This window comes from Canis aureus, chromosome 30, assembly GCF_053574225.1.
Source record: "Canis aureus isolate CA01 chromosome 30, VMU_Caureus_v.1.0, whole genome shotgun sequence".
Taxonomy (NCBI): Eukaryota; Metazoa; Chordata; class Mammalia; order Carnivora; family Canidae; genus Canis; species Canis aureus.
The window spans coordinates 40108116-40125984 of NC_135640.1; the positions used below are offsets into that span (position 1 = coordinate 40108116).

Consider the following 17869-nt stretch of genomic DNA (forward strand, 5'->3'; position numbering starts at 1 on the left):
TCCAGGGGAAAGGGTGCCAGGGACCGGGGCGGGCGGGGGGGGGGGGGGCGGTGGGAGGACCAGCAGAAGCTGTTAGCGGAGAAAGAACACCTCTTATCTCCGGCTTCCCTTGTCAGCCTCCTCCGATGCCCTGAGTCCCACCAGCCAACCTTGGTCCTCCTTCCCAGCGGTTCTCAGCCCCAGGGGGACACCCCATGCGGACGGCGGGGGCTGGCTGATGTGCATTCATTGAGAGGCTAAGTTATCACTATCACTGTCCCCAACACACCTGATTCATAAGGATGGAGGAAAAATAGGGGTAATTGTGATTAAAAAAAAAAACAAAAACAAAAAACTTCACTTGAGAAGGGGAAGGAGAAGCAGCAGTTGGTGGTCACATGGCTTCCCTTGGACCCTGTCCAGAAGGAAGGACCAGGATTCCTGCTCTGCTATCCCGAGGTCCTGGTAGCCCCCAGCTCTGCCCTCAGGGGACTTCCTTGGTCCAGTGGGGCAGGGGAGGGCTCCTCCCGCTGCCCAGCTGCTTGAGCAACCGTCTGTTGCCCGATGAAAACACCTGGAAGCATCTGTGCCTCCGAGTGGAGGGATCATAGACTTTTCTGAGGCAGACCTGGGCTTCTCTGGCCGCGGGTCTGTGCCGGGCTTTCCTGGGTGTGGTTTCCATCAACCAGAGTCCGAGTCAGACACAGTCCTCGAAGCCAGACTGGAGCCTGGTCTTCTGGTCTTTACAGCTGGTGTCTTGTCCCCAAGAGCAGAGGTGCTCGGACGAGGTCCCACCGCCTTCCTGAGACACCCCTCCAGTCCCAGGAGGCCAGGGAGGGGAGGCCACATTATGCCTTTGACATGACTTTGTGACCTTTCTCTTGCTTGATGTCTGTTTTCTCTCCTCTCCTGAGCTACTGGGTTTACTTATGGGTGACTCTCTTTACCCTCGCCCAGGGATGAAGGGACAGGGACACAGCCCATCGCCTCCAAGTGTGCAGGCTCTTCATATGCAGGCTAGTCAGCTCCCTACATGTGCCCACCACTACCTGCCTACCCCCCCCCAAGCCCCGGGCCCCTGCTGAAGCCCATTCCTCTGATTCCTAATCCCCCCACCTCACCCCACCCCAGCCTACAAAATCCACGGCTGTCCTGCCGACAGACACCTGGCCTGTGAGCTCAGCGCTTTCTGAGGCAGCCTGCATCCAATGGCTGGTTGACTGGAGCCCCTGTCTCCAATTCGGGACAACTCAGGTGGAGCCGGAGCTGCCCAGGGTGGTGGAGGACACCTTGGGGTGACTGCCCCACAGCTTGATGCTTCCCTCTGCCTGACTCTGCCACCTTCACTCCCCGAAGGCCGACCCCAGTAACACTCCCCAGGAAACTTCCTTCCTGCCGGAGAACCTGCAACAGGACAGAATCTCCTAACCTCTTGATGCCCTAGTCTTCTCTGTAAAGTCTCATAGAGATGCAACTCTGTTCAAATGAGTTATGACGTGTTAAAGATTTCGAAGAGCACCCAGCACCTACTAAATGCCCAGTTACTGCTATTCCTACTTCTAATCCTACTTCTACTACTACTACTACTACTACTACTACTACTGCTACTACTACTAGAAAAGTGCTCAGGATGCCTCCCCTCCTCCTAAAACATGCCTAGCAAAACACCTACCCAGACTCAGACCCGCATCCCTATGGGGACATATTCTAGACTCTCAAGATGATATCTGTGGCTCTAAAAACCATAAAGTAAATGTATTCACTTCCTACCTATGTGAATTAATCCATTTTGAATTAATCCATTCTAGAATCAACCTCTGGATGGATGAACCACCAACCTCAGCCTGGGGAGTCCTAAGATCTGCCTCTCATCAAAACACTTTGGGTCTACTTTGGAGGATCCAAGTCTTGCCTCCCCAGTGTTGTCCATCCTCCATCTACCCTCTCCCTGGGCCTCAATGGAATATGTTCCACTCGTTGTAGTGAAAGAAAAACTTGTTTTCACTGTGTCAAGACTAATATTTACATGACATTGTCGAGTGCCAACATTCTGGACATTAATGACAGCATAATTGCAGGCTCCCAGGAGAGTGCAGATGCGAACCGGGTATGGGTACCTGCAGTGCCCTTTAAAGCATTTTAATAAATGCAGCACTAGCCCTAACAATAACAATTCATGGTTAAACAAACTTCTTTAAAGTTCAGCCTCCAGAATTCAATTTCAAGCCCAGCTCCTGGGCTTTGAATGCAAGGTTATAGAAGTCGGGACTAGTTGAGGCGTGCAGGGGCTACTCTGCAAGGTGGCGTGGCTGTCACAAAGCCTTCCACACGTCCTGCTCTCCAGACCTGCTGCCCATCTTATCCATGAGGATTCTTTAGGGAGGGGCTGGGAATCCTCTGCACCTGTACAAAGCCAGGCTGCCAGTCTCATCAACCTGAGGCTAGAGGGAGGCAGCGAGTGGCTCTAGTGTGGGACAGGGAATGTAAAGGGGCTGCTTCCCTTTCCTCCCCAGACAGGGAGACCTGTTCCCTCACTTTACATGTGTGTGGACAAGCTACAGAGGGCAGGGCCACACCTGTACAGGCATGGAGGAGATGCCTGTGGTGGGCACCGAGGCAGGGCAGGCACCAGCAGGTCCAAATCCCCTCCTTTGTACTCTGCTTGGGTGTGTTTTGCAGAGCGTGTGCCAGATGTTGCTGGAAGGACAAACGCTGCTCCTTGACAACATTTAAAAAGGGGCTGGATCAGAGCTCAAAGACTCATTCAAAGAATTTGGTTTGACCTCAGTGCGGGGTGGGGTGAGGGGATCCTTAAGGGTTTAAGCGGGAAGGTGAGATGAATTTGCACCTCTGGTTTCTGCCCCCTTCCCTTCCCCCACCCAGGTACAGGGCAGGGAGGGGAGGTGCTTGCAGGGGATGGGGGTGGTTAGAAACCAGAAATAGCTTTCAGCTTCATTGGTATAGCAAATATTTTTCCATCTCTCTCTCTCTCTTTTTTTTTTTTTTTTTAGCGTTTTATTAAATTTGTCTCTAAATGAGTAATGCAGGTTTTATTATTCATCTCAGAATGCACTGAAGGGGTTCAGAGTATGTCTTCCCCCAAATACACCCTTTTGGCCTGTGGACTATTTTGAGCTGAAGGCAACCAAGACCCTGTTGGCTCAAGAGAAACTTTTACCCATCCCTTAACTCCATAGAAGAATCCAAATTGAGGATCTTTCCCAGAATTGGAGTTATTAGCAGAGATGAATTTATCTGGGTGACCCATCTGTGGGCAGGGTGGACATCTGATTACCAAACATCTGCTCTTCGTCTCATCGCCCTGTGAAGTGTTCTCTTTCCCTTTGAAACCCAGACCCCTAACCCATTCCTTAGCTCAGGGGGGCATAGACAACCTCATTTTACCTTTCTGTCTTGGAAACTTTTGCTTTTGGAATCATTTTACCTTTCATGACTTGGCTTCCGTAGTCATGAAATTAAATTTTATTGTTCTCCTGTTAATCTGCATCATGTCAATTTGGTTCTTAGACCAGATGCAGGAACTTTGGAAGGGTAAAGGAAAATTTTTCTTCCCCAACAGCACGTTACCTAGGGTCTATCAAGAGAAATTAAATGTATTAACTACCAATGCAATTCTATTTCCAGAATGGTTGCTCTGATGAAATGGGTCTTACCGAACCCCTCATGTGATCCCTGGAGTTTTGCCCTCCTGCCAGCCCCACCTTACAAAAATAAGTCTTTTTAGGGGTATTGATCTGAATAAATATTTTTTTTTGAAAGAGAGAAGAATTAGAAATAGTTCATTCATAGTAAGTTTGTTTTGTTTTGTTTTGTTTTGTTTTTTTAAGGGAGAGATAAAGGGCATGAGTGAGGGGGTGGATAGAGGCAGAGGGAGAAGGAGAATCTCCAGCAGACTCCCTGCTTAGTGCAGAGCCTAACATGGGGCTCAATCTCAAGACCCTGAGGTCACAACCTGAGCCAAAACCAAGAGTCCAGAAGTTAACTGGCTGAGCTACCCAGGTGTCCCCATAGTAAGTTCTTAAATATTTTAAATTCAAGGTTTTCTTATAAGGGTATTTCTCATCATTAAACATATCCCCCCCCCCCCTCCGCTTCTATATATTTTCTTTTTTCTGGCTAAAATACACAACTTTAAAAAGAAGATTAAACCGGCCTGGTGATTCTATAGATGTTCTCTTCCGTATTCACACTTAAATATCCTTCAGATTTTGAGTGGATATTTGGGACTCCCAGAGCCTCTATAACCAGACCTTGGTACACCTGCTGAATTTGTCACCATTGTCCCAGTCCCTTCCTGCCCCCACCCTCCAAGCCCTACTACTCTGAGTTAGGAAGTCAGCTTGGGGAGCTATGCCAGTTCTCTGTCTCCTTCCTGGTAATGGTTGGCCCAAAGTTACACAAAACTCTTAAATCTCTCTCCCCCGAGAAACACAATGTCCAGCCATGAGAGCCACTACAACAGGTGAAGCAGGCGACAGCTATGTTGGGGTGGGTCAATGGTCAATGTGCTCTGAAGCAGAACAGGAACATCTGGGGACAGCCAACAGCTTGCAGTGAGCTCTGCTCCTCCTTCCCTTTCTTCAGGTGCGAGGACGCCCCACATTGCAACTTGGTTATCACAAATACGTCCACCTAGAAAACGAGCCATAACTGATCGACAAACAGCATAGCTCATCTTGACTTGAATGCTCCTCGTTCTATTCATTTGGGGATCTCTGACATGCCGGACACAATTTAAATATGCACATACATGTGCTCATCTGCACATATGTGTATATACACGTGTGCACTTTTTTTTTCTCACTGGTTTTCAGAAACCATAACTGCTTTAGTGAATCTGCCCTTTAAAGAATGAGCACAGAGACCACTTAGGCCTACACTCAAAACAGCTCACTGTCTCCGTTAACAAGATCTGACTGTCTTCAGTAGCATGACTGCACTATTCCAGGAGATCTCTGGCCCAGGGAAATGACTTGATTGTTCACTAGTGAAACCTCTAGGAGGCCCCACCAATTCTTCAGTGACAAATATCATTAATTTATGCCCTGTGATTCTTCAAATCCCTGCCTCACACTCCTTGCCCAGCTGTTTCCACCAGTCCCGAATGTTGCAACAGGATCCACACCCAGTTCCGCTCAAACCATCCCCCCACCCTACCCTGAAGGCCCCACCTCAAGCTCCACTTCCAGGCCTGGGTGGGTCCTGCCCCCCTTCCCCTCTCCCAGACATCACAGGGCCTTATCATCATGACTGATAAACTGGTCTTTGTCTGGGTGTGTTGGTGGTTATCTGGGGAGCCCGCACCTGACAATAAAGGACAATTTTATGTAAATGGAGAGTGATAAGTTACTCAGCAAAGTAATAAGGAAAATATAACTGGTCATGTTCCCAGTTGTAAAAGTCTTTCAGTCTTGAGTACAAAATGTCTGCTGTAAAACAGCAAATGATTCCACTATAAAGAAGGAAGAAAACAAAAATCTACTTCCTTCTTTACTGATTTAAAAAAGGGACTGTTGACGGTCCCTGGCCCCACCCCCCGTATCTCCCTGGCTGTGTGCCCTGGGAAGGGCTGGAGATCACTGTTCAGTGAGCTAAAGGGCTGAGTGTGAGTGAGAGTGCCCGCCAGGATGAGGACAAGGGCAAAGCGGTCCGGACCATGCCAGGTGGAACAGCCCAGACCTCAGGGACTCCTTACGTCAGAGAATTGGGGTTTGTACTCCACTTTGCCTCTAACTACTTTCAGAATCTCACAGGCAAATTGCTGAAATCCTCTGAGAATGAATTCCTCTATCCATAAAATAGGCATAATAACATATATCTGTATTGCAGGGGATTCAATTAGCCAATGAATGAAGAGAGACTTTGCAAACCGTGAAGAGCTGGGCAAGTAAAAGTTGCCACCTCTTCCAAGGAAGGGAGAATTCAGACAACTTTCAAGCAGTTTAGGTCTAGGACGGGCTGGACAGAGACATTCATACCTGGGGTTGGCCTGTGTGGCTGTGCATGTCGTGTACAGACCAAATCCAAGGAGTGCCTTCCACATTTGTACTCAGATGTATGGCAGTTTTATTTTTTTTTAATTTATTTAATTATTCATGTTAGACACAGAGAGAGGCAGAGACACAGGCAGAGGGAGAAGCAGGCTCCATGCAGGAAGCCCAATGTGGGACTTGATCCCAGGACCCCGGGATCACACTGTATGGCAGTTTTAACATGGCAGGTTTCCAACAAGCCAGGAAATGTCTCATGGAAAAGACGATTTATTCCGATTCATATGAAAATTCCTCGTGAGCCCCTCATGAGGCTGCCTGTCCATGTGCTGTCGAAAGGTAGGAGAAACTAACCCTCTAGCACTACTCTCCTGCACGTGGTTTGTAAAGTTGAATCATGGTTTTGTATCTTAATTGTTCTCTGACTTAAATATATAATTAGAGGCCAGAAGTAGAGGCATCAATGACTTTAAAAATGTGCCCAGCCACTTTAGATTGATTTATAACAAACCTCTTAATTGGTTGTCACGGGCCAAACCTGCTATGACGTGTCTTAGTAGAATCAGAGTGCTAAGAGCGTTTGAACTAACAGTTTAAAATCAAGAAACTTCACATAAAAATGCAGCTTTCCAGCTCCTCTTTAAAACTTGGAAGACCTGGCTGCCAGCTTGCACGGCCCATAAGGAGCAGGGATGGCCTCCCAGGGGCTGGCCCTGCATGGAACATGCTTAGAACCGTCATGAGCTGTTCCAGAAGTTGCTGGGTCTGGTGGACGCCCGATGCCTCGTGGCCTGTCCCAGAGTCCCCGTCTCCCTAGAGGGCTGAGGTCAGAAGCTACTACTGAGTAGGAATCATCCTTGCCTTCTCTGCTCTCTCTCTCCTAGCCTCTTAAATTCCTCAGCTTAGAGAAACGACAGAGGAGGCCCCCCCGCTCCCACATATCTCCTTCTGCTCTGTGGGGTGGCCGCACACATTTACTGGGCACCTGCGTTGTGCCAGGCCCTGTGCTGGGGGCACAGAGGGAGCCCACTGTGAGTCATCGTGCAGTTTTCATCCCATCAGAGAAGGTAGAAACTTATAAATAATAAACACGTGGAATCAGAGGGTGCTAAGTGCTAAAAAGAAAAATAAAACTCACTGCAAGGGGACAGAGCGATGATAGGAGAGGGTTCCCGTCCAACCTGTAGGGTAGGAGAGGTAACAGGTGCATCTGCCAGAGAAAAAGCTTTCCAGGCAGAGGTCCCTCCCTGCAGGAGTTCACATGGGGCCCAGAGGAACAGCCCAAGAGACAAGAACCATAAAGTGTAAGAGATAGGGAGTAGGGCTGATGATGCAAGGCCTCCGAGCAACAAAAAGAATTTTGGGTTGTATTCCGAGGTGGGCGGTGGCAGAGAAATCACACGACCTGGCTTGTGTCCGGGAGGCACGATAAGACTGTGCTCTCGGCCACGATAAGACTGAATTGCTGGGGCCCTGTGCGGGTGAGGAGGGTCCTTGGAAAGGGGGCGTCCAGTGGTGCTCTGGGTGTCACGGTCCCTGGGGATGGGTGGGGGAGCAGATAAGATTCACATTAGCCGAAAGAATGTGGGCCTTGCGGTGAGAAGTCAGGGAGGCCCCCAGGGGCTTTGGTCTGAACGGCTAGAGCAATCGGGTGCCCTTGACTGGGATGGGGAAGGCAGATTTGGGGGATGAAACCAAGAACGCGGCCGTGGGCGTACTGAGTCTGAGACGCTGCTGTGGGCTGAATGGTCCCACACCACCCCTCCCATAGGGTGAAGCCCTAACCCCAGAGCCCCAGGGTGACCGTACTTGGAGATGGGGCCTTCAAAAGGGTGGTTCAGTTAAAATGAGGCCCTTAGGGCGGCTCTGATCCGTTGGACTCATGTCCTTATAAGAAGAGGAATTTGGACTTATGGAGGGATGACCGGGCGAGGGCACGGCGAGAAGACCACCACCCAAAGGCCAAGCAGAGGGGCCTCAGGAGAAACCAACCCTGACGACACCTTGATCTTGGACTTTTGTCCTTCAGAACTCTGAGGAAGAAAATTGCTTCAGCTGCCGGGCCCGTGGTATGTAGTGACAGCAGCCCTGGGCAGTGAGCAGAGATGGCCATCAGCCCTCTGGGCGGAGATGGTCAGGACGCAGTCGGAGCCGGGGGAGTGGACACGGCGCGGTTGGGGGTCAGCAGGGGGATGCTGCTGAAAGCCAGGGGCTTGGGGAGACAGAGCCCCAGGGGGCACCTGCCAGGGGGTCAGAGGGAGCCCACAGAAGGAGGATGAGAAGGTGCAGCCCGTCATCAGGCAGGAAGGGGGCCACCCAGCCAGGGGAGCGTCTGGGAGGCTGCGTGACAAGAGTGCAAGGAGAAGGAAGCAGGTGCCTGTGATGTGTGGGAGGACCAGGCTGCACCTGTCTCGATCCGGGGAGCATGGTGAGGGGGATTCTAGAGTGACAAAAACCTGGTTGTTGTAGAATTAGGAGAGCATGAGAGAAGGAAGTGACACCTCATGCCCTTCTCCTTCTTTTTTTTTTTTTTTAAAGATTTTTATTTGTTTATTCATGAGAGACAGAGAGAGAGAGAGAGAGGCAGAGACACAGGCAGAGGGAGAAGCAGGCTCTCTGCAGGGGACTCGATCCCAGGACCCTGGGATCACGCCCTGAGCCAAGGGCAGACGCTCAACCATTGAGGGACCCAGGCGTCCTCCTTCTGAGGCACAATCTTACAGCCAGTCCAATAATAGAGGATTTCCCTCTGTATTGTTTATAGAAGGAGCACCCGTGTAGAGAACGGGCATTCCTACTGGCCCCCCAGGCCGCACACGGCCCTGTCTCTGTGCCGGCAGGGGGATTGCAGTGCAGAATTTGGTCCTTCTGGAAAGGACCATCATCTGCCAAGGTGAACTGCTCTGCTTTCCCCTCCACAGGACTCAGAGCTTCCCCCCACTTCTCCGTCCTTGGTTTCTGGGAAGCTCAGAAGCACATTTATTGTGTCCACCTCTATGGTCAGCTGCTTTTTCTTCTTCTTTGTCCTCCTGTCCTGTTTCTTTATGTTGCTCACCTTATTGTTTAGTTTTTCTTTCTTTCCATTCTATACTTGTATCCAACTCTTGAGACCAGCCGTGTATAAAACAGTCTCTGCAAACACATTCCCTGTTGGGTCCCTTCCAGCTCTTTCAGGCCAGGTACCCTCATCGTGTAGCCTCTTAAGGATTTATTTAAACTTTGGATTTATTTTTTTTTAATTTGGAATAAAATAGACATAAAACATAGACATAACACTTAAAACATGGATTTATTTTTTTAATTTTTTAAATTTATTTTTAAGACGTGTCTCGTCATCATGACATCGACGTTTAATTCTCGAATTTTCCAACCGAATGAATCTCCCCATTTCAATATAAAAATTTAGAGTGAGATGCCTCGCAGTTGCTTAGAAAGGAAGCCACAAACCCAGAGCACAGCTAGAGGTAAGGGGTGGCTGCCGTGAGGAAGCACATCTACCCTCAATGTTTTGCTGAAAAAGATGTGAAGCCGTCACCAGCATCGCCTACAGAATGTTGTCCCCATGGGCCCTGCAGGGCCAGGAGGAGGGCCTGCCCCGCCAAAGGGAACTTCCTCTCCCTCGAAGCAAATTGTCTTCCTCCTTTCATTTTACAGCCTTTTAAAAGGCTGCTGTCTAGAATATTCTGCTAAGGCTTTAGGCTTTTGGACTAAAAGAACCAGAAAGACCCACTTCTGGCCACTTCCCTCCTTGGGCTCCAGAGAAACAAAGTCCAGTGCTGGCTTGGTCTGGACCAAGAGGAAAGAGAGAGGGTAAGGAAAGCAGATGAATTAATACCTGAAACTGTCCAGCCACACATGAAACCATCAATGATACCACAACTGTGTAGGTGGCTTCAGGTGTAACAGTGAGATTAGCAAAAACAACAGGATTTCTTTTTTTGTTTGAAGATGTTATTTATTTATTCATGAGAGACATAGGCAGAGGGAGAAGCAGGCTCCCTGTGGGGAGCACGATGTGGGACTCGATCCAGGATCCTGGGATCACACCCTGAGCCAGAGACAGACTCTCAACCACTGAGCCACCCAGGTGACCCACAACAGGATTTTTTAAAAGCACTTTTTGTCCTGCATGGAGAAGTGACCCAAAGGCTCAAAAATAATGGGTCGGTTGCTTCCTGATGGTAAAACAACTGTGCAAGTCAGGTCACAGGGGGTCAGGTGGCAGGCAGCCAGCTCCGCACCAGCGGGACCTCACCTTCATTCCATCCAATGTGAATCCAGCTAAAATAAGCAAACAAACAAAACAGAAGAGGGTTGATCAGACATGGAAGATGGGGAAAGTGCCGCCACGGAGGTCATCTGTATGGATATATGAGTGTGTGATGTCTCCAGTAATTCTCGGGGGTCATTCTATGTAAGAATCACCTCAAAAGCTTGATAGAAAATGCAAATTTATGAGCTTTGCCTCCAAGAGCCTTCTATGGTGGTTTCAGGGGTGAGGCTGACGCTGGTGGTCCGGGACACACTCTGTCCACCCCCTCCCAGCCGCCTCCGGGCTTCGGGGACAGGAGGCTGCCTCGAGCAGGGTTTTAGACCTTGTCAGATGGATGGGGTTTCACCTGGAAGGGTGAGGGCCAGCCTTGCACTGTGACTTTCCCGGGGGCTCTCCTCCGGTCCTCACTGGTGACCACCTGGACCTCCATGCCCTCAGAGATCACTCTCTTGCTGGCTTCCTTATGCTGATTTAAAATTTAAAATCATCGGAAAAGAAATGGCATATTTAAGGGGGCACATTTGCAGCTTGGCTTTTACACCGGCACAGGGGTGATGGTGGGTTTAAACCTAAAAGTTAAATTAAATCACGAAGCAATGTTTTGACAAAGCTCCCCACCTCGTCGCCGGCCTGCTGTCCCTGAGATGCCCTCCCTGCGTGGAGATGAAGAGAGGACCGGATTTACATTCTGTCCCATTGGTAAGTAGCCAGAGCGACCGCATCCACCGCTGATCCTCAGTGTCGTATTTCACAAGTCATACTAAAAGCCAACTGGACTCTCCTTTTAAAAGACACATGTGAGCATTGGGAAGCATTGAGTGGAGAACCCACCTGAGAAGCCTCACCTGAGCCAGGTGCCCAGATGGCGTGTTGGGGGGAGTGGTGGCAGACTTAGGGGGCTGCTGGGTGCTGGGCGGAGGAGAGCATTTGGAGGAGGCTTTAGGAGGGGTTGGGAGCAGACTCCATTATGGAGTCTCGTTGGGGAGGCAGAGGGTCATAAATAAATAATATAGATGATAATACATAGATATATAGATATATAGATATATAATCTATAATATAGATTATAAAATAATAAAATTTTAATTTGTGAATGGATGGAGCTGGCTGGAACAGTGTGAGACAGACGAGAAGCAACCTGAGCAAAGTGAATGACCTCCCAGGGTGATTTTAGTCTTCAGAAAAGCAGTTCCTTACCTGAGAGACACCTTTGCTGGAGCTAAAATCTCCATGAGGCCGTACACCATGGCCCCTCGGCCACGTCCTGATCCCAATAATTAACTCTTGCTTGGGATGAGCAGGCGCTCCCTGGAGAGGGGCTAGCTGAGCAGTGTGTTCTGATCAAGCTGGTTGAAGCCAGACAACTGGTTTTAAACCCTGGCACCGTCATCCTTGAAATGTAATCATGAGAAGTAGATGACATTCTCCAAGGCGGGCCCAGTGCTCCCCGTTACTGAGACGATCAAGGGACACGAGGTGTAGAAAGGCACTTGCCGGCCTCTCATGCGCCCAGCCTGTCGTTACCACACCTGGACGGCATCTGACACCTGTTAGAACGCCCTCACAGGTGTTCTCCAGGGACCAGCCACCGAGAAGATAGAGCGGGAAGGGAAGAGTCTTTCTACCTCTACAGAATAACGGTGATGACGGCCTGACACGGAGCCACGGGCGGGAGCCAGCGGATGGCCCGCCCAGCGAAGCAAAACATCCAGGTCCTGGTCTTGAGAAAGGAGCCTGTGGCCCAATTCTCAGAACCTGGGCATTTTTGTCTGGTTGTTGATGAACTTTAAACCCATAATCTCACCGTGGCCTTGGTGCTGTCGACATGAAGCTTGACACGTACTCAAAGGTAGCTTGACTTCTAGGTATAAAACGTCTTCCCTCCTCCCGAAATCCAGCGAAGAGGTGGTAAAAGGGAAGCCACGTACATTCTTATTTTTACAAACTCTAGACGAATGTAATTTCCGGTTTATCAAGGAGGAGTTTGGGAGGATAAAATAATTTCCCGGTGCCATGTTGGTTCTTATTCAGGAGAACCCAAACAGGAGAAAGACTTGAGAAAGGAGAGTATATGGTCAATATTTCTAGAATATAATCTGTGATGCAAGTCATATTAAATCAGTACTACTTATTGCACTGATTACATTCCCATTAAAAATAATAAAATTTTGGGATGCCTGGGTGGCTCGGCGGTTGGGCGTCTGCCTTCCGGCCTAGGTGTGATGCTGGAGTCCTGGGGATCGAGTCCCACATCAGGATCCCTGTATGGAGCCTGCTTCTCCCTCTGCCTATGTCTCTGTTTCTCTCTCTGTGTGTCTCTCATGAATAAATAAATAAAATCTTTTAAAATAATAATAATAATAATTTTGTGTATTTATTCACAAATTAAAATTTTATTATTTTTAATGGGAATGTAATCAGTACAATAATGCTATAGATGAAATATTTGTGTCCCCCCCGAAAAGATTTTCATGGTGAAATCCTAACCCCCAATATATTAGGAGGTGGGGCTTCTGGTAGACCCGTAGGTCATGAGGATGAAGCCCCATGAATAGGGTCAGTGCCCTCATGGAGGGGGCCCCTGCAGAGCTCCCTGGCCTCTGGCTCCGTGTGAGGACACAAGGAGAACACAGTTGGCAATGACCCGGGAAGAGGTGACCTCACAGAATGTGCAGGCACCTTGATCTCAGTCTTTCCGGCATCTAGAACTGTGAGCAATGTTTGTTGTTTGAGCCACCCAGGCTGTGGTATTTTTGTTGTAGCTACCCGAATGGACTAAGGCACTAGGTTTAATCTTTTTTTTTTTTTTTTTTTAAGTTTTAAGAGGGTTTACCATGTGCTGGGTCCTTTGATGGCATTTGCTAAAAATGATCTCCTTAGATTCTGGGCATGATACTGGAAGTCGGGGGCCATTAGCCTACCCTACAGAAGCGACACAGAGTTTGAGCGTGTCCTTCAGAGTTGCACGGTGGTCAGGGGCTGGGCCACCATTCAGGAGATGGGACAGACCGGAGTCCACATCTACTGCATGTCCTCCAGCTGAGTAGTTGGGCTGGGCATCATATGGTACCACCATCAAGGTGAGCGAGATGCAGAGTTGGGGATCCAGGCTGGACCAGCACCCCTGCACCCAGAGTGGGTGACAGCAGAGTCATGCCCAAGCCTGAGCCCACAGACTGTGTTCCCACCCTCCCCAACTCCCAGATAGCCTCGCCCGGGAAGTTGGGTTTCTCACATTTCCAAGTTTACTTCTCGGCCACAAGAGCAGAGCTGGCTGGGGTGTTAGAAGAGGCGCAGGGTCACGGGTCCTACCTGGGAGTTGGGTGGGAGGCCGGGAGATGGGATGGAGAGCAAGGAGAATGGTAGAAATGGGAATCAGTGAGGAGAAGAGGCTGCATGAGCCCTGACCCTTCCTTGGCCGGGACGTGCAGCCAGGGTGCCCGGGGTGAGGGGCCCAGAGCCCCCCAGGACCGGTTCCACCAGTGGGAATCTGGGTGGTGTGTGTTTACTTGCTTAGTGATTCAGCTTCTTTTCTTACCTTTTTTTCTCACTACTAGCTTGAGGAAACTTCTCCTCTTCCCACTGGGCAGCCTGCAACCACCCAGGGCCTGGCCTGGTTTTTCCAGTTGGACCAGAAACGCCTGCTGAGGTACATTAACCCCTGGGGCTCATGAGCATCCTCCTTTGGGCCTGAAGGAGAGAATATTTCCTTGCACGCATCTTGGCTGCCCCTGCAAATGTCAGCCTCTGACCCTCACTGGGTATGTTCATATTCACTGGCCGTGCATCCAGGCAAGGACTGGAGTGTCTAAGTCTGGATTCCAGGCCCCTAGGTTTGAGCGCACATTGCCAATGGCTGAGCCTCTGTTTTGGTCGGTGTTTATTTCTGTCGAGCAGGGACTTGTGACCTGCCAGTCCTGCCTCACTGCCCCAGCTGTCCCAGGACATGATGGATCAGAAGGCAATTTTAAAAAGAGAAGAAAGTGCTAAACCAATGCACAGAACCAAACATAAAATTCCAACCATGGTCGGAAGGACCCAGTAACTGGGCGCAGATGGGACTGGATTTTTTTAGGTATTGGCACATTCTAGTTCTTCCCTGAAGCAACGGCCTATTTACACAAGGCCTGAGCATCTTATGCTTCTGGAAGAGGGCGGTGCATATTTGCAAGAAGCTCTACTAGAGCCGGGCCCGTATCGTACGGGGGCTGAAGTTTATCCATTGTGGGAAGACCCTCTTTAAGAAGTAAGCCACAAAATTATAAAATATGACACAAAATTATAAATACGACAGCAGCCCAGGAGCAGGTATCTATTTAAAATGAGAAAAGAACCCGCAATGAATTATAAATGCTCAAAAACCAGCAGTACTGCAACATCAAACGACCGAAGAATCTTAATTCTGTAATATTTGAACTACATTTTCAGGGTGCGTATGCTTTGCTCACTTCTTATGACAATTTATAAACAGCATTTCTAAGGAGGGGATGGATGGACCCTCTGCCGTTCCCCATCCTGGAAGCTTCTGTCTCCAGCCCTCTGGAACCCACAAACGTGGGGCGCTGGGCAGCATCGGAGAACCCGAACCAGCGCTGCGGGTGGTCGGAGCGTCCCTGGAAGCCGTTCCCACCCTTCACAGTTAACCACAAATGACCTACACATGACGGCAGACAACATCAAAATGACTCATCCCAACCGAAATGTACCCCCAACTCAGCTTCCCCTCAGCACGCGTCCAAATGTGCCCGCGGCGGCTGTAGCATCCTCAAGAGCCCTGGGATAAAGCCAACATGTGGGCAGAAAGAAGCTGTGGTCCTCAGGATTGCAGTGAAAATATTTCACCTTTGCAATGTTGGCAAAATGCTGTGACCGCACGGTCGCCGTCCCAGGGCTGCCAGGTGAGCTCCGCTCTGCACTCCACCTCGAGGCTCCAGGACAAAGCCTGGCCTCCTGCAGGGGAGAATTTTACTAAGTTTTAAACATAATATTGAAATGTTTAAGATTGTTTGCAAGTTTATAAGTCTAGGTTGTTAAAATGGAATAAATGCTCCAAAGGGTTTTGCTTGTCAGGTGCCTAGCCACCACCGACCTTCTGGTGTCTCTTTCTACAGGTGACAGGACTGAGCCCAGACCCCATCCTGCGGGTGCCCTCTGTGATGACCAGCCTCTGCGCCCTGATTTTTCTGCAGCCTCACTTGGTTAGTTTAGAAGAAAAGCACTCGTGGCCCATTCTCTTTCCCTAATTACTAGCTAGAAGGAGCGGCGCACTGAGGCCATTGGGCCTGGTGTTGGGGGGATCAACGTAGGTGGGAAGGAGACTGAGTGTCTGCCGGGAGGTGACTCATTCAGGCTTGGATAGTTCCATCTGCAGCACAGATTCCAGGGAGGCCCAAATGGAGATGGCATTGAGGGAGGGAAACGAAGGCTTGAGTCTGGAGCTGCAGAGAGAGACCCGGGGGAAGGTGGAAACGTGGCCATCATTTGAGCTCAGAAGCAGAGAGAGCCAATAAAGCCTGAGGTTGGGCCCGGTCGCTGAGCCTCAAGCTGGTAGCGACAGCTCAGGGGACGGAGCCCTGGGGACAGCAGAGGGTGTGGAATGGGGCAGGGTGGGGCCCTGCGCTGACTTGTGCGCCACCCCCCAAGCTCATCCACGGAAGGCCTGGGCCCTGGAACCTCGGCGGGTGACTGTGTTTGGAGACCCAGCTCCTTGAAGGAAGTGCTCAGTTCAAATGAGAGGGTTAGAGTGGCTCTTGCCCGAGCCCACTGGTGCCAGAGGGAGAGGAAATGCAGAGACGCCAGGGAGTGCGTGTCCAGAGGACGACCACGTGAGGGTACGGGAGAAGGCAGCCGTCTGCAGGCCTCGGAGAGATGCCACGGGAGACGCCAGCCCTGTCCACACCTGGCTCTCGGGCCTCCAGCGTCTGGACTGTAAGAGGATGGTTCCTCAGGCTATAGGATTGCTTCAGCAGCCCCAGGGGACTCCTACAGACATCCAAGAGAAACTGTGCCCCGGGAGGTGGGGGACAATCAGTCATGAGGCTGTTGGGGGCCACATCAGGTGAGGACTGACCGTGACCTCCCAGGTTGCATTCTGAATTTTTGTCTGATAATAAATGGGCAGCTAAATCTTTGAAATAGTTTGAATGTTGCAGAAATATATATGTACATACATGAGAAGAAACTCGAAGCTGCTACGCTGTCTGGTGCCTTGAAACATTTTCATTGTCTCGAACACACAGTAATAACAAGAAGTGTGTAAAAGGAGATGCCTGGGTGGCTCAGTCGGTTAAGCGTCCGATTCTTGGTTTCAGCTCACGTCATGGTCTTCGCGTCGTGAGATCGAGACTCGTGCCAGGCTCCGTGCTCAGCTCGGGGTCTGCTCAAGATCCTCTCGCTCTCCCCTTCCCCCTGCTCTCTCTCTCTCTCTCTGTTTCTCAATCAATCAAAACAATTTAGAAAGGAAGTATGTAAAGAGAAGACAGATGCAGGGTAAAAACTAGATCCACACCTTTTTCGGGGGCCGACATGGAGCAACAGTGCTCTGGGTGGGCTCCCGGGATGGGGGGAGGACGGACACCCGGGGCATTGGGAGAGATGAGGAGCTGGGATCAGACTGGGGCGAAGCACAGGCTGGGACAGATCTGTACCGACCTCTCCTGGGGGGCTCTTACAAAGCGGGAGGTATGTGGACAAGGGAGCTGCAGCAGGAAACGGGAGAAGGCCCGCTGTCGCACCCAGCTTCCCCAGTGAGGGCGGGAAGGGGCCCCGGATGCCCAGGTTAGAGCTGACTCTGGACAGGGAGCTGCAGGGCTCCAGGGCACCGGGTGGGCGAGCTCTCCTAGAAGGGGCTGCACACAGGAACCTCGTTATAAACTCGAATGCTGGGAGACACACAGGAAAACTCATCTTTATATTGCAAAATTCTCTCTGGGCAAATTCATTTTACAGAAGAACTGATAATGGCTTTTTTTTTTTTTAGATTTTATTTATTTATTCATGAGAAACACAGAGAGAGGCAGAGATACAGGCAGAGGGAGAAGCAGGCTCCCTGCAGAGAACCCGATGCGGGACTCGATCCCCAGACCCCGGGATCACGCCCTGAGCCAAAGTCTGATGCTCAACCACCCGGGCATCCCTGACAAAGGCTTTATATAGGGTACATAAGTCAACTCACAGCCATACCTGGCAGAGGAGCTTCTATTTTTCGATTTAGATATTGTGATGTCCTGGAGGATATTTTTGTGTATAGGAAAGATTATTTGCAACAATCTCATGTTTGCTTTATCCACAGCTGTCTATTATATTTTTATTTTTTAAAGGTTTTATTTATTTGAGAGAGACAGACAGACAGACATAGCGACCGCGAGAGCACAAGCAGGGAGGAGAGGGATAAGCAGGCTCCCCACTGAGCAGGGAGCCTGATGCGGGACTCGATCCCAGGACCCTGGGATCATGACCTGAGCCAAAGGCAGATGTTCAACCGACTGAGCCACCCAGGTGCCCCTTTTCTTGGGCTTTTATGTTTACTTTACCTTATTGCATATAAATTTGGAGAATTTGAATAATCATTTGGGGGGGAAAGGAAGCCTCTGAACCTGTTTATTAA

General features: G+C 50.0%; 1 long non-coding RNA gene across 1 annotated transcript; it reads left to right on the forward strand.

Moving 5' to 3' along the window:
- Window positions 1-5598: 5598 nt before the first annotated feature.
- LOC144302002 (uncharacterized) lies at window positions 5599-16398 on the forward strand. The gene is made up of 3 exons (XR_013368923.1): window positions 5599-5709; window positions 13821-15161; window positions 15375-16398. It is a non-coding gene; the product is annotated as an uncharacterized LOC144302002 (long non-coding RNA).
- Window positions 16399-17869: the final 1471 nt, after the last annotated feature.